The 16,728-nt window shown below is 37.0% G+C and overlaps 1 protein-coding gene across 2 annotated transcripts in view; it reads left to right on the forward strand.

The window, feature by feature from the left end:
* Positions 1–16,728, forward strand: part of ND-PDSW (NADH dehydrogenase (ubiquinone) PDSW subunit) — a 39,354-nt gene that overhangs the window by 560 nt on the left and 22,066 nt on the right. The window lies entirely within an intron of this gene.

Below are 16,728 nucleotides of genomic sequence, written 5' to 3' on the forward strand. Positions count from 1 at the left end.
CCCCCTTCATGTCAATCACTTCCCCAAACACACCCAATCAACATTTTAAGATATCCATTTTGTTCAGCATAGTTTTAAAGAGATCTCATTAGATTGGTAATCAGAAGTTTAGTGCTCTTTTTAAGAGTCAAAGTGAACAGAAGGCAATTAGCCCCCCCCCCCACACACACATGTCATATTTTCACAAAACATATCTGATATAAATTTTAAGATGGCCATTTGTTTTTGTAGAAACTTTGGAAAGGGCTCAATTGGTTGGTAATTGAAATGGCCAGTGCCCTCTTTAATAGTCAAAAGTGATTGGAGGGCAACCATCACAGCCCCCCCCCCCTCCCACCTGTCATTTCCTCAAACATTTCCAGTCAAAATTATGAGATAGTTATTTTGTTTGAAATAGCTTAGAAGTCCAGAAATTATGTCTTTGAGGATAAGAATCCCCTCACAGTCCTCAGGACAAGGGTTTTAAGGTATGCCCCAAGGGCAATTAAGGATTTATGGAAATGGTGTGATGTATATACTTTCAAGAGGGCTCATTTGATCAGAAATCCAAAGTTGAAGAGCTATTTTTAAGAGTAAAATTTGTCAGAGTGCAGCTATACCGTCTAGACCCCAGCACCATGCCAATGAGGGAAGACCAGTGGCGGCAGGGCCAAAAACAGCATGCTGCTGCTGGTAAGATGTTGGTGGCATGCCACCAGTGCAATCAATGTTGACTGCAAACATTAATGTTTTCATCAGTCTTTCTCAAATCACAGCTTAAATTTACAACAGATTCAAGCCTTTTCATGAGTTCAAAACTTCACAAGTCACTGGCTGTAAAATGGTCTTCTTTGTTATTCATCAAGAGAAGTAGAAATCTGGTAGAAACAAAATGGCTATGGTGTTTCAGAACCCTTGCATAATAGTTGAAGTATCTATTAGCTATGCATGGGCATAGAGAAGGGGGGCAGGGGAGGGCAGCTGCCCCCCCCTAGAACTTCAAATTTAAACTAGATATTAGTGAGAATTTTTTGTCCATTAGAATTTTTTGTTGGATGTTACCTTAAATTACCTTAAATCGCACTTGCTAGTGATAGGACGAATCCTATGTCCACCAGCTTCAGTGATGATGGTTAATCATCATCTGTGGTGTCTCAAATGGTGCACCACGGTTTGTTGAGCCACTCCCTATCCACTGATGACTTGAACGCATCCACGCTGGTAGAGGTTACTGTTTTTTCACTAAGGGAGTTCCACAAGCTGACAACTCTATTTGAGAAGAACTTGTTCCTTAGTCTGGTGTTGGCTCATTTCCGGAAAAGCTTTTGAGAATGACCATGAGTTCTATTTGAATTGTCTGGTTGGAAAAGGCCAGGAATGGTATCCTCAGCATTTAGAAGCTTGTATGCTGTTATCACATCGCCTTGTTTGCGATGATATGTTAGAGATGGTATTCTAAGCTTACAGAGACAGGATGGATAAGGGACATCATAGAGATCACTAATACATTTCATTGCTCTCCTCTGGACTGATTCTAGAGCTGCTTGGTCTGTCTTATTGATTGGGCATGCGATACACGTTCCAAACTCTAGCCTTGGTTGAACTAGACTTTTCTATAGCTTGGTCATAACAGTTGGAGATCTGCTCGTGAATATTCTTTTGATTAAGCCAAGAGTCTGATTAGCCTTTGCAATAGTTGCTTGTGCATGAATATGAAATTTCAATTCGTCGTCTACCAGGACACCAAGATCTCTCTCCACGTGGCTGCTGGAAATGGCATTTTGGGACCCATACCTACAATTCATATGGTACTGAGTGTGTGGGTTTTTCTTCCCAAGGTGGAGAGTCTTGCATTTTGATGTGTTGAATTCAAGCCTCCAAATATTAGTCCAGTGAGTGAATGTATCAAGGTCCAGTTAGATTGACTTGATATTCTCTGCTGTGTCTGCACAACCGATAAGTTTTGAGTCATCAGAGTAGAGGCTTACTTTGTTGTTTAGGATTTTTGGCATGTCATTTATATATATATTTAATAAAGTCGGACCCAAAACTGTGCCCTGGGGGACACCACTTCCAACAGCGGCCACCTCAGAGAAAAACGTCCTTCCATCCTTGCCAAATGCTTTAACAGTCTTTTTCCTATCTGTTAAGAACTGTATCACCCACTCAACCACACCACCAGCCACCCTAATAGCTTGGAGCTTGATTCAAAGTCTTTTATGGCAGACTTTGTCAAACACCTTTGCCAAATCAAGTAGTATGATGTTGACTGGGAACCCCTGGTCTAGAAGATTGGTGATATAATTATAAGAATCAATCAAGTTTGTTTCAACCGACCAGACCTAAAGCCATGCTGACATGATGAGAATAGTTTATTGGTTTTCAAGTGTTTCAGGATTGCAGTGTTAACAATCACTTCTAGTAGCTTCCTGACTGCAGAGGTGACACTGATTGGCCGGTAATTGCTTGCGGCCTCCTTGCTGCCACCCTTATGTATGGGGGTTATGTGGGCCATGTGCCAATCCTGCGAGATACACTTTTCATCAAGGGATTTCTGAAAAAGGTGACTAAGCAGGCCTGATAGTTCAACATGCAATTCTTTAAGAAGCCTTGGGTGTACATCATCAGGTCCCACCGAGTTATTTGGATTCAACTTCTTTAGGCGTGCCCCTACATCTACCCTTTTGATTGTAATTAGGGGCAGCGGGGTTTTGAGGGTATAGGTGGGGGGGCCTGGAAGAGGGGCATTATCAGGTGGAGTAAATACAGATGTAAACTGCCTATTTACAGCATTGGCAATTTCTATTGGGTCATCTATTATATGGTCATTCTCTTTAAGTCACGTAACAGAGTGTCTACCAGGTTTACGGGCTGAGGCATAATTCCAAAAGCATTTTGGATTTAACTTGCTTGCTGCTGCTACAGCCTCCTCATGCTGTTCAAATAACTTTCTGGATAGATTTCTGACTTGATTTCGTGTCTTGGTACATTTTGTGTAGTGGTTCTCACTGTGTATATTCTGTTTATATAGTCTCCAATACTTTTTCTTCTTATTTCTTGCTCTCTTCAATTCTTTGGTCATAAATGGTAGCGTTTTGGGTTTACAAGCCCATCCTACTGCAGTATTTTTCTCTGAGACCTCTAGCAGTATTTTCTTTATCATATTCCACAATTTATCAACATCATTCTCAGTGATAAAGGACCGATCCTGCCCCACCAACTCTTGCTTCATCAGATGGTAATCTCTATACACATGTTTGGTAAAAACTGATTTTTCTGGATACAGTCTAAGGGAGCATTGTATGGCAGCGTGATTGCTTGCACCAAAGGGCGGTAGTGGGGCCATGTTTAAGAGTGCTTCATGGTTGTTTACTATTACGAGTTCCAGCAATGACGGGGGTGGCCATCCCAGTGCCTAGTTGGAAAATTTACAGCTTGGTAAAGTGAATAGTTAGCTAGACACTCAAGAAATGGTACAACTGATTTCTGTCCAGAATAGCCACAGCCATCTATCCATTGGACGGAAGGTAGGTTAAAATCCTGACTATGAGAAGGTTGCCTGTCAGCGCTACTTTTCTATCAATTGATTTTACTACTTCTAAAAAGGACCTCTCTAAATTAGGGGAACTCGGACTTCTGTAAATTATACCAATCTGTATTGGCTCACCACGTAGATTTATTGATATCCATACTTGTTCTATGTAAGGCTTATATTCATATTCAGTATTAATATTTCCTACCTGGAAAGTATCTCGGATGTATAGGACGATTCCCCTTCTTTCCTGCTTTGATAGGTTGCTGATTATTTTGTATCCCGGTATCTGTATCTGTTGTTACCTGGTAGATGGTTAAAAAAGCTTTCCAAATATTGTTTGCAATATCAACATTTACGTTTCAATCTTCAATATTGATTTTTGGTCCAATATATAGATAGGAGATTGGCTGATTTTGACTTGTTTAATTCTCCATGAATTGATTCAAGCAATAAGAAGTTGCTGAGCATGCCAAAGCAAAAGTAACTCATTCAATACCATCCTTGAAAAATACAATTAGAAATACTCCACTCATCATCAATCTGGGATCATTGATCCAGAGTACAAATACTTCAGATCATCTACATCAGAATTGTCACTCTAACTGTAACTCTTGTTGTGAGAGACATGCCTTTTGCTTTTTAGTCTTTTCACTTGTCTGACTTTCTTCTGTTCCAGGACTTGGGCTTTTTGGCAGATACAGCTTTTATCCTAGCAGTAATGCATTCTTTCATGGGGGTGTCTGTGAGCACCTCTGACTTTTTCATATTTTTTTTCCTGTTGATTTTTCGTGTTGAGCCTTTTGGAAAGGGGTTTGCATGGACGATCTCTTTAAAAAATCATCTGCTGTCCTTTGCTTCTCATTTAGAGACAGAACCTGTGCTGCTTCTGTTTCAGGGTTTATGTTAAAGGAGTCTAAATATTGCACAGGACTTGTGCTGAGCATAGAAACTTCTCTGGTAACTGCTTCACTAGATGTGAACAGAAGAACTGAAGAAGTGACAAGAAGAACTGATAATCCTTGAAAACATCTCTGTTTGTGGGGTAGACACCACTTGCTCTGATTCCACTGATTATATTCTCAGGAGTGAAAGCCTTTGGATATGCTTTCCCCAACAGCTCAGCAATGCTGATATAGTTTTACATTTGTGGGCAGTCATAAAACTTGCGGCTTCCTGGTTGTAGTAGTCCTTAAGGCACCCCATGACTATCCTTCCTTGAGGTTGTAGTCTGTGAGTAGTATGGGGAAGGACAGTTAAAAGGACAACACTATTATCTTTAGCTAGATCAAGCAATTCAGTGGTGTATTGGCTGATCTAGTGTTCTAATTTCAGAGGTAAAGGTGACTGTTTGGAGGGTTTGACTTGATTGATGCTGCAAGTAAAGCAAAGAATGAGAGGCAGTCATCCAGCCAGAAGTATTTTCTGAGCTGATTGGGATGGTTCCTGGTAAAGCTCCCCTGAGTAAAATTTCCAGAATAAGTAGGAAAGTTTTTGTAGGAAAATAAGTAGAGGAGGGACTGTGTTCTCAACACATTAACACCAGCACAAATCATGGTCAACTGACCTCTTTCTGCTGACGTGAAATTCCCTACTTACTTCTGGCCTTGCTGTGCAATGATTTTACCAGGCTTGGGGATTTTTTCCGACCTGATTTGTCAAAAGTTCAAATGTCTTGTGGTCTGAACATGTGTTTATATAGGCCTCACTCCAGGTTGTTAAAGAAAGCTCCTACACCGTGACAGTTGAAAGCAGTTGTCTGTCATAGGCTTGTACTTTCTGGCATTCTTACTGATAGAGTTTTAAGGCAATCCATAAAACCACAGCACCAATCTTTACCTGTAATTCCTTCACTGTCTCCACTTCCTTTGCAGTTCTGTTATCCAGTACTATTATACTCTTAATAATGGCATAAGTGTATGCAAATTTACACGCTTCTAGGGGAATACAGTTGAAAGCATATCAGCTATTGTTTTCAAGTAAGTTTTTAGTCCTTTTTCTTGTTCCTCTGTAAATATTTATCATGTGTTCTAATAGGGTGTAAAGAAACTCAGGTCCAGACTTTTTAGAGGGATATTCAGCATCTCAACTTTTTTTATGTAGTGTTGCAGTGTTCCTCTAAGGACACCTATTGCACTTCCAGAGAATCCAACTGACTTCTTGTAGAATAAGACAGAAACAACTGCTGTTTTATTTTCTTCTGGATCACAACCACCTTTCTTTCTTTTCTCTTCTATTTACTTTTAAGTATTTTATCTTGAATGAAATTTAACAGGAAAAAATAGAACTTCAGTTCACCTACTGTTCTGACAGGATTAAACAACGCTAGAATTAACACAGTTTTGGGTTTTAAGCTTGCCTTCAACCTTTAAATATGCTGCTTACACAGCTTTTACAAGCATAGCCCACTTTTGGACACCTTGGTACAGCATGCCAAATTTTCCCTGGGTATTGTGGCCAAACATGGGAGTTTGCTATCTTGCAGGATGAAAAAATACTAACAGCAAACTGGTGAAGATGGCATGTCTTGGAAGCTGCCAAAACAGGCAAATAATAAGAGAATACAATGTGAGTTTACAACAAAAGTTTTCTAGTATTTGTAATTAGGCATAGCCTTTCAGACAAAATTGAACAAAATTCCAGAGTTAATCACCATAAAACCTTATCCAATCTGATATTTTTGGTAAAAGTATTAATTAAGCTCAGACATTTAAAAAAAATACACTTCCATCTGTCAGAACTTTTAAAATCCACCAGAAGCACCATAGGTTCTTATATTGAAACTGTTTGCTTTGGCTAAACGTGGGCCGGTCTGCCCTATACCAATTTTGATATTTAATTTTGTCCAACTGTAAACTTTTGAATTGAATTCTTAGAAGAAGGTGTTATCTAACAATAATGTGATTTGTGTCAAATCGCTTTTTTGGTGTTTATGTTTTCTGGAAATTAGAAGTTGGATAGTGGGTCTCTTATATTATACTGGTGCAGGAAAAGTAGAACATGGAAAATGTTAAAGGCCAAGTTTTAGCAAAATACAGATTGACTAGTTTCTAAAGACCTTTATTCAAAGGACCTTGGGAAGTATTAGTAAGACCCCTCCCCCCTCCATCACAGAAGTGGCTGCCCCCCTCTACACAAGATGCTGCCTACGCCCATATAGCTATGTATTCTTAACATAAATAATTATCAAAATTAGTAGTTTTTTTTATCAAGCATTACTGCATACAAAAATTCAAATACCATATCACAAAATTCATCAGTTATCTGGGTATAAACTTTTAATATAAGTTTCAACTTAGAAGCTTAATTTTTTCATAATCCCTTTGCCTATATCTGTTTTGTCACCTTTTTAACAGTTGAAATGGGTGACTTTTATATTGATTGTTCTTTTTTTTGCTCTTTTGGATTCCTGAAAACCCTTCCTTGTATTAAAAACTGGTTTTTAATAACAATTAAAAAAAATGCATTTTAAATTTTTTTTTGCTTCTTTATAGAATATATGTCATATAGACTAAGGCTGAACTGCTGCTTTTTTTATTGCTTTTGGCTGCTCTTTTGCATATTATTCATTTTTTCTTTTGGGGTTTCATTCCAAATTATAAAGTCATAAATCCCTGATATCAGCTAAATTAAAAACTGCATCTAAAAGGAGTAAATTTATCAAAATGAAAAATACATGATGAACACTTCACATGAGAACACTTCAATAACAATGAAACAAAAAACACTTAATGCTTTTTTCGGTATAAAGAAAAATGAATTGCCAGCTATTTTCTTAGGTAAAAAATGAAAAGCTCATCCGTTTTATATGTAAATGAATGAAATAATATGCAGACTGAAATAGCTCAAGGAAGACGTTGAGATTTTCATCCAAGTTCGTTACTTTTAACCCCAGCAAAAAGTTAGGAGACTTAGTATCAGTTATTGAGTTTAAGTTTTGATTTCCAAATGCTTCCAAATTTCCAAATTACCAAATTTAAGAAAGTCGGAACAATAAGTCGCCTGTGGTCAAAATACTCAAAGACTCCTCTTTGATCCCCACCCAGGCTCAAAGCTTCTGCTATGGTCATATACATGGGAATCTCCAAAGAGTTTCTTTTTAAAATAGCTTTCAAGCGTATTCAGCGGTATTTAGCCTTTTTTGCTTTTCTTCAAAGCTTTGAAAAACGTGTTATAATATTCCAAAATGTTACATTTTTTATATTTGTGCATATTTTTGGTCATCATTTTTGGAGTAATCATATTCTTTAAACCACTGTAGATACATAAGAACGTTGCAACATCTAGTACCCTGAGGTCATAAGACTGTCAAAGACTCCTCCTTGAACCTCCCAAATTGAGAGCTTTTATTATGACCTGGCCTTTTAATGCAACTTGGGCACTGGACCAAGGGCACCATTATCACTTGAGTGCAATATTAGGTGGGGATGTCAACATTGCTTTCATCACACCAATTTGTTTTAGTGTGAATCTGCCTGGTACTTATGAATGAATGTTTTCAAAATAAACTTGTTTCATGAATAAGAAAAAAATGGGTTGGATGCATGTGTTCCTTTCCCTTTGGATGATAAAACTATACAAGTGCTGTATCAAGTATAACTCACAAAAATCTTGTTAATTTTTGTCAACTTTCAACTTTTTGGCATCCCTGCTTTAAATAAAAAAATAAAAAAAAAATCTAGGTACTATCACTTAAATATAATAACTCCCAATGCCCCCCCCCTCTGGATATCATCTTGATAGGATACCATCTCTGATTTAAGTAAAAAAAAATAATTAACTTATTGGCATCCCTGCTTTCAAGAAAAAAATTTATGTATTATAGTTTCAATATGATAGCTCCCTACCCCCCCCTCTGGATACCACCTTGATAGGATGCCGTCTCTGCTTTCAATAAAAAAAAATCGAGATATTATCATTTAAATGTAATACCTCCCTACCCCCTCTGGATACCACCTTGATAGGATACCATCTCAGCTTTACATGAAAAAAAATAATTTACTTAATAATTAACTAGGTCACTATATGGTTCAAACAAACATGCAAAATAATGTTAAACAGCTTAGTGTTCCTTGAAAAAAAAATTGAGGGTATGAGTAAAGGGATACAAAGATGACAACAAAAATGACGAAATTATTCAGATATACCTGAAAGTATTGGAAAACTGAGTCATGGATTTGCCATGGCATTCAATAAGATCTAAAGAATCTAATTAAAAGGAAGCACACAAAAAAGCCAAATTAGGCCAGTAGCCTATGAGAAATTGCAAAATATGCAAGACAATGAACAAGTCCTAATGGGGGGCCCTGGATCTATCAAAATATTTCAATGGTTTCCCAGGGAATTTGACATCATTTTCTTCTGCTTCCACTTCAAATGAAAAAAATAATTATCTTTTTGGTATCCCTGCTTTCAATAAAAAAATTAGGTATTATCATTTAAAAATGATAGCCTCCTATCCCCCCCCCCTATAGGCAATAATTTACATTTTTTTTATGAATCATATTTTTGGGGTAACATCCATTTCAATCTTTAATTCGCCAACCTTGTACAGAGCTTAGTCTATAGCCAAATTTTGTCTCAATAGAAGGGTTTTTTTTTGGGGGGGGGGTGAAAATTTTCGAAAGATGATTGTATTTTCTTTAATCTATCAGGCATTCAACAATTGAGCATTAAACAATAAGAAAATCTTATCTAAAAACAGAAAAAGAAAAAGAAATTTGCAAAAGAAAAAATTCTTCAAAGTTTCAATTTGTCTGTAGAAACAATCTGTTGGCTATCAATTTCAAAGTCCAACTGAAGGCTGAAGCTGTATAGTAGTGAATACGTTCTATAATTCTATTCAACTGGAAAATTAAATTATTGACTACAAATGATGTAAGAAATAGCAATTGGGAAACTGCATTTGAAATGATTTAAACTCATTTCATAAAGACAATTCTTTTTTTGTGTACATATGAAGAACTGTGTAAATTGCAATATTTGCAATTGCATATTGCATCTGTCTGGGTCTTATGCAAAGTAACAAAAGAGACAAACATTAATGAACAAGAGAGTAGTGAAGAATTATGGTATGTAAAGTAATATTTGGCAGGGAAAGTCACTGGTGATAAATCACTAGGGGTGGCACTGTGATTGTGTGATTTTCAGGGATTTGGGGAACCAAATTTTTTTTTTGGGGTGGTGCATAGATTTTCGGGGAAATACCCAAAAATCTAGGGATAGTGCAAGCCCTGCTTGATTTCTAATCAGGAAAATCAAAATACTAAACCACACAAGAAAGAAAAGCTCTGACTTTGTGGTTGACACAATAAAGAATTGCCACAAAATTAATTTAAAGTCAGCCAAACGCCGCCGCCTCTGCCGGCGGTGGCGCGCCAGCGGCGTAGAGACACTTCGGTGGTGGTTAACCAAGCCTCTCATCGGCTGCGTTTGGTTGATCTGCCAGCAGGGCGCCGGGGTCTAATACCCTCCCACGTCATATTTTTCCCAAGTGCATCCAATAGAAATTTTAGGATAGCCATTTGTTCAAAAATATTCCAAAGATCTCATAAGATAGTTTTTGGGGTTGACACAACCCCCCGGAGTATGGGGGTAAGGGTTTTAAGTTATGCCCCAGGGGTATGTAAGGTTTTTATGAAGAGGTGGTCTTGTGAACTTTAGAGAAGGATCATTTGATTGGAAATGCATAGTTCTAGTTCCATTTTAAGAGTCAAGCATGATGGAGAGAAAAGAGCCCCCCTCCCTAATATCCTCTTTTCCCCAAACCCTTGCAACCAAAATTGTGAGATAGGAGAAAGTTGTGGGGGATTTTTAACTAGACAGAAGGAGCTATGTGTGTACTTTTAGTACTACAACTACAGTTACTGTAACTAATGGTGCTAAGAGTATTAAGGTGAAATTTCTAGGAAGTGTTTAGGGGGCATTTCAATTAAATGAAAAAACTGTATACATACTGATTTTCAAAAAGGCATATAAGCAACACCATGGGCAGTACCACTCTATAATAGCTAGAAATATCATTGAAACATTTAAAGAAGCTAATTTGATTCAAAATTAAAAGTTCTAGGGTCCTTTCTAAGAGTAAAAAGAGATTGGGGGGCAATCAGCCCGTCTTTTAAGCCGATTTATCTTCCAATCACATCTAGTCAAAATTTTTAGACAACTATTTTGTTCAGCATAGTAGAACAGTCCAGCAACTATGTCCTTAGCGATATTGGGCATGTCAAACCCCCACAATTATGCAACTGGCCCATTATGCCATATAACTTAATGCTACTTTAAAACTAAATCAAAGGCATTGTGTTTGCGGTTGCCAATAAGACACCTCAGCAATATATCAAGAATGTCTGGGGGTATTAAGTTGAAGCTTTTGGGGAGACTATGGTTACTACTTCTGTTCTTACGTTTTAAATAAAGAAGTAGATTGTAAGTGTATCTAGGTTTTCAAAGAGCATAGATAGAATCTTTTGGGAATGATATTAAGTTTTTTTTTTTTTTCAGGTCAACTAAGGAGGTATAAAATAAAATTCAAAAATACTATTTTTTTCAGGATTAAAAATTGTTTAAAAAGTTTCTCCAACATACAAATAGCAAGCCAAACTATGGATTCTTATACAAAAAAAAACCGAAAAGATATGAATATTATTTTTTTTCATGAAAATGACTGTCAATAAAAAAGAAACAGAAATTAATCTAAAAAAAACTTTTTCCACAAAACAAGTTTTCAGAGAAAAGTAAAGAGTTCCATTAAGCCAAAAATGGGCAGAAATGAAGTCAAGTAATCACCCAAGCGTAAACTACCACAGAACACTATCAATAGATAAATGAGACTCAAAATGAACAGAAATTAGAATAAATAGCCAAGTCAAACTCAGAACGAGTAAAAATTAACATTAGTAGGGCTGATAGCCCCCAATGGGCGCCCATAAGGGGGGGGGCAACCCGCCCCTGGCTGAATGACAGTATCATATATTTGTATTAATTTAAAAACTTTCCACAGAATAAGTTTTCAAAGAAAAATAAAAAGCTCTTTTAAGCAGAAAATGGGCAGAAATATAGTCAAATAATCTTCCAAGCGTAAAACTGCCACAAATCACTATTAACAATTAAATGAAACTCAAAACAAACAGATATTATTATAAATGTCCGAGTCAAACTCAAAACGAGCAAAAATTAACATTACTAGGGCTGATAACATTCGTGCTTTCTCAAGACCAGAATATAACTTAGGCTTTGCTGGAAAAAAAAACAAATGACCGTGGATTGTCAGTTTAATCTACCTATACTGATATTTATTCCTTAGAATAAAAAAAGGGTAAAAAAAGTTTTTTACTTATTTAAGTAAATAAAGTGAAAACATTTAAACTTATTTTGTTTTCAGTTAAGTGCAAATTTTGTTCTGGCCTTGAGAATCAGCCCTACTAATGTTAATTTTTGCTTCTTTTGAGTTTGACTTGGCTATTATTCTAATTAATTAAAAAAACTTTTTCCACAAAATAAGTTTTTCAAAGAAAAGTAAAGAACTCCATTAAACAAAAAAAGAGCAAAACTAAAATCAAATAATCTACCAAGCGTGAAACTACCACAAATCAGCATTGATAAATAAATGAAACCCAAAACGAACAGAAATTACAATAATTAACCGAGTCAAACTCAAAACGAGCAGAAATTAATATAAGTTGGGCGCAAAACCCCTATGCATTCCTAAGGCCAGAACAAAATTTGCCCTTTACTGAAAAAATATAAATGTTTTTACTTTATAACTTTAATAAATCAAATAATATTAACATTTTGATTACTAAATATCAGTATATGTATATTAAACTGACAATGCACATTCATTCATTAAATACAATTGAATGTCCATTTTCAGTCTAATGTACATATACTGACATATAGTAATCGAAATGTTAATATTACCTGATTTATTAAAGTTATAAAAGTAAAAAAATTAATTTTTTTTTAGTACAGTGCAAATTATGTTCTGGCCTTGGGAAGGCATAGGGGTTTAGAGCCCAACTTATGCTAATTTCTGCTCGTTTTAAGTTTGACTCGGTTATTTATTGTAATTGTTTGTTTTGGGTTTCATTTATTTGTCAATGCTGATTTGTGGTTGTTTCACACTTTGTAGATTATTTGATTTTTGCTAATTTTTTGTTTAATAGAGTTCTTTACTTTTCTTTGTAAAACTTATTTTGTGGAAAAGTTTTTTTGATTAATTTCTGTTCGTTTTATATTGACATAGTCTTTCCAGAGAAAAAGAAAATAATACTTTAAATCTTTTTGTTTTTTTAAGAATTTGTAGTTTGGCCTGCTATTTTTATGCTGGAGAAAAATTTTCAGAAATTTTTAACAACATACACCCTCTTAAAAATCTTGACACAAATAGTAGTGTTTAATTTAGTTTCATACCTCCTCTAGTTGACCTGAAAATGGAAAACTTGGTACCATTTGAAAAAAATCTGTTTACTTTCTTTGATAGTTTGGGTACACTTACGCTATTTTGATTTGGTTAAATTTTAAGAGCAGAAGCAGCCCCAAAAGTTTGAACATAATACCCTCAGTCGTTCTTGGGATACTGCTTAGATGCCTTATTGATTGGATGTGTTTGGGTGAATAATGGGCGGGGGGAGGCTAGTTGCCCTCCAATCACTTTCGACTTAAAAATGGCACTAGCCACTCCAATTTCAAATCAATTGAGCCCTTTTCGAAGTTTCTACAACAGCGCCTTCTATAGAAACGTTATATGCCCCCTAGGGCATAACTGAAAACCCTTGCCCTGAGGGTTGTTGGGGAGTGTCCTCCTCAAAAACATATTTTCTATCTGGAAATCAACTACGCTGAGCAAAATGCCTATCTCAAAATTTTGATTGGATGTGTCTGGGGGAATGATGGGCGTGAGGGGGGAGGGGCTAGTTGCCCTCCAATCACTTTCGACTATTACGAAGGGTACTAGCCCTTCGAATTTCCAATCGAATGAGCCTGGTCGCAGTCAAGGGGCGTTAGTTGCTATCCAATCACTTTCAACTATTAAAGCCCTTTGAAGTTTCTACAACAGCGCTTTCAATGAAAACTTTATATGCCCCCAGGGCATAACTTACAACCCTTGCCCTGAGGTCTTTGGGGGAGGGGTTGTCATCCTTAAAGACATACTTTCCAAAACTTTCAACTACGTTGAATAGAATGGCTATGTAAAAATTTTTATTGGATGTGTTTCTGGAAAAGGTGGGCGTGAGAGGGGGGCTAGTTACCTTCAAATCACTTTCGACTATAATAAGGGTACTAGCCCTTTGAATTTCAAATCAATTGAGCCCTTTTTCAAGTTTCTACGACAAAGATTTCAATAAAACCTTATATGCCCCCAGGGTATAACTTATAATCCTTGCTCTGAGGGTTGTGGGGGAGTGTCCTCCTCAAAAACAGATTTTCTATCTGGAAATAAAATACGCAGAACAAAATGACAATCTCCAAATTTTGATTGGATGTGTTTGGGGGAATGATGGGTGTGGGAGGAGGGCTAGTCACCCACCCATCAATGCTGAATTTTAATCCGGTCATTAGTCCTTCGAGTTTTCAATCGAATGAGCTTGTTTAGAAGTTTATACGACAGTGTCCTCTAAATAAACCTTTTATACCCCAAGGGCATAACTTAAAACCGTCTCCCTGGGGGTTGTTGAAGAATGTCTTCCACCAAGTCGAAATTTCTAACTGGAATCAACTACAATGAACAAAATTTCTCATTCGTAGTTTGGATTGGTTATGTTTGGGGAAATGATGGGCGTTGGGGGGGGGCTAGTTGCCCTCCAATCACTTTCGAAAAAGGGCACTAGCTCTTTGAATTTCCAGTCGAATGAACATTTTTTGAAGTTTCTATGACAACGCCTTCTATAAAAAACCTTATATACCCCCAGAGCATAACTTAAAACCCTTGCCCTGAGGGTTGTGGGGGAGTGTCCTCCTCAAAAATATATTTTCTATCTGGAAATCAACTACCTTTTCATCGTATCATCCGGTTCAGATCTGTTTACATACTAAACGATGAATCATTGCCGACTCAGTTTTTCGGTTCATCGACTGTTGCACCGAGGGGCTACTGACTTACTTCCGAAATATGGGTGAACAGAGAAACAGCAGTAATGTTTCTGGCATTGTAAGTAGGCTAATTCTTTTGGAATTTTTAGGGATACTGGAAAAAAAAAATTAAGAGAAAGATAAAAATCGAATCTCTTCATGACCATTTTCACCCCCTTTACCCCCAACCGCCGTAAGTTACTAGGGCACTCTGAGAACTTTCCATTGCTTTATCTTTTTTTATCCCTAATGCCTGAGAATAAAAGCCGAATGTCGAGTTAAAAAAGGCAAAAAAAACATTTCCCATTTCCCCCTGCTGGTTGAATTTCACCACCACTGCCCCCCCAGGGTGGTGGAACAATCCAGGCACTATTCCCGTGACTACCCTTCAGTTTCTATCTAATAACGAATATACTCACCAAATATCAAGCTGAAATAGGCAAAAAGATACTTTTTCGCATTTTCCCCTTTGCGTGACTTTTACCCCCTGTTTCCCCGCCCTTTGGGTGGTTGGATTGATTGTGTCCCAGTCTCATTTGAAAGAGCACATCAAGCTGCATATGTGGACCATGTTTCATACTTTTTTTTTCAAATTTGCACAAGCCATTCTGTTTTGTGGACTAAGCGACTAGACTAAAACTGACAATCCACGTTTTTTTTTTTTTTTTTTTTTTTTTTTTTTTTTTTTTTTTTTTATAGTAAATCTTAAGTTATATTCTGGTCTTGAGAAAGCATGGGAGTTATCAGCCCTGGTAATGTTAATTTTTGCTCGTTTTGAGTTTGACTCGGCCATTTATTATAATTTCTGTTCGTTTTGTGTTTCATTTAAATGTTGATAGTGATTTGTGTTAGTTTTACGCTTGGAAGATTATTTGACTTTATTTCTGCCCATTTTTGGCATAATGGAGCTCTTTACTTTCCTTTGAAAAATTATTCGTTGGAAAAAGTTTTTAATACAAATGTATGACACCGTTATTCAGCCAAGGGGGCTGCCCCCCCCCCCCTTTGTGGGCGCGCATGCATAATAGTGAAGAACACTAAGGCAATTGTTTTGCTTATTTCATTCATTATCTTGTGACAGTAAAAATAGGGATTACAGTTTTGAAATATTTGCTGGCATAAGCTCTCTTGATTGGCTAAAAATGACAATTTGAAACTAAATTTGTAGTTTTAGCTAAGAACCGAATTTTACTTGTGAAAGATCATTGCCTAGACATTGAATTCTGGCTAGACACGTGTCTAGATATGGGATTTTAGCTAGACATGCTTGTGAATGCTGCTTTATAGATTTTGCTGACATTGCTTCTTTGCTGTGAGATCTATTTGAACAAACAGTAAATTTCTAAGGGGCCTTGTAATTCAGCTAAGATGAAAGTGAAAACGTCATTTGACGCCTTTTTTATGCTCTTTCATAATTCTATAATTGCTTCTGGGGCTAATTGCATCTTGAGCCTTAAAAGGGCCCCAAATGATGTTTTCACTTTCATCTTAGCTAAATTATAAGGCCCACTAGAATTACCAAACCAACTACTACTACTACTAACAACTCACCACGGCACCAAGCCACCTGAGGCCAACACAGCTCCTTCTCCATCCCAATCCATTCAAAGCCTCCCTCTTTACACCCTCCCAGGAAGTTCCTATTTCCTTTAAATCTTTCTTTATGACATCCTTCCACCCCAGATGAGGACAACCTACTTTCTATTTAGCCCTAGGTGGTTGGCTGAAAAGGACAATCTTTGGTAATCTGTCATCCACAGAACATGCCCTAGCCATGGGGTGTCCCGAGGCTCATTTTATTGGGGGGGGGGTGCGATCTTCATAAATTTTACCAAATCGCTACCTGATTTATGCCAAATTTTCTGCAGAAATCAAGAATTTTCCTAAATTTCAGCCGATTTTTTCAAAATTTCCGCCAAAATTTTTGCCTTTGGCGAAAATTTTACCAAATACCAAAAAAGTTTAGGGGGGTGCCTCCTCCTCCCCCGGGATGCCCCTGGCCCTAGCCATCTCACCCTTTCTTTGATTATAGCCCTAGAAAGTGGGATTGAACCACATTTTGTATACAGCCTACTGTTCAAAGTATGGTCAGTCAGCCAGGTACCCAGAACAATACATAGGCAATTTCTCTGGAAAACATCTAG

Source organism: Artemia sp. Qi Xiang Cuo, chromosome 1, assembly GCF_049724085.1.
Source record: "Artemia sp. Qi Xiang Cuo chromosome 1, ASM4972408v1, whole genome shotgun sequence".
NCBI classification, from domain to species: domain Eukaryota; kingdom Metazoa; phylum Arthropoda; class Branchiopoda; order Anostraca; family Artemiidae; genus Artemia; species Artemia sp. Qi Xiang Cuo.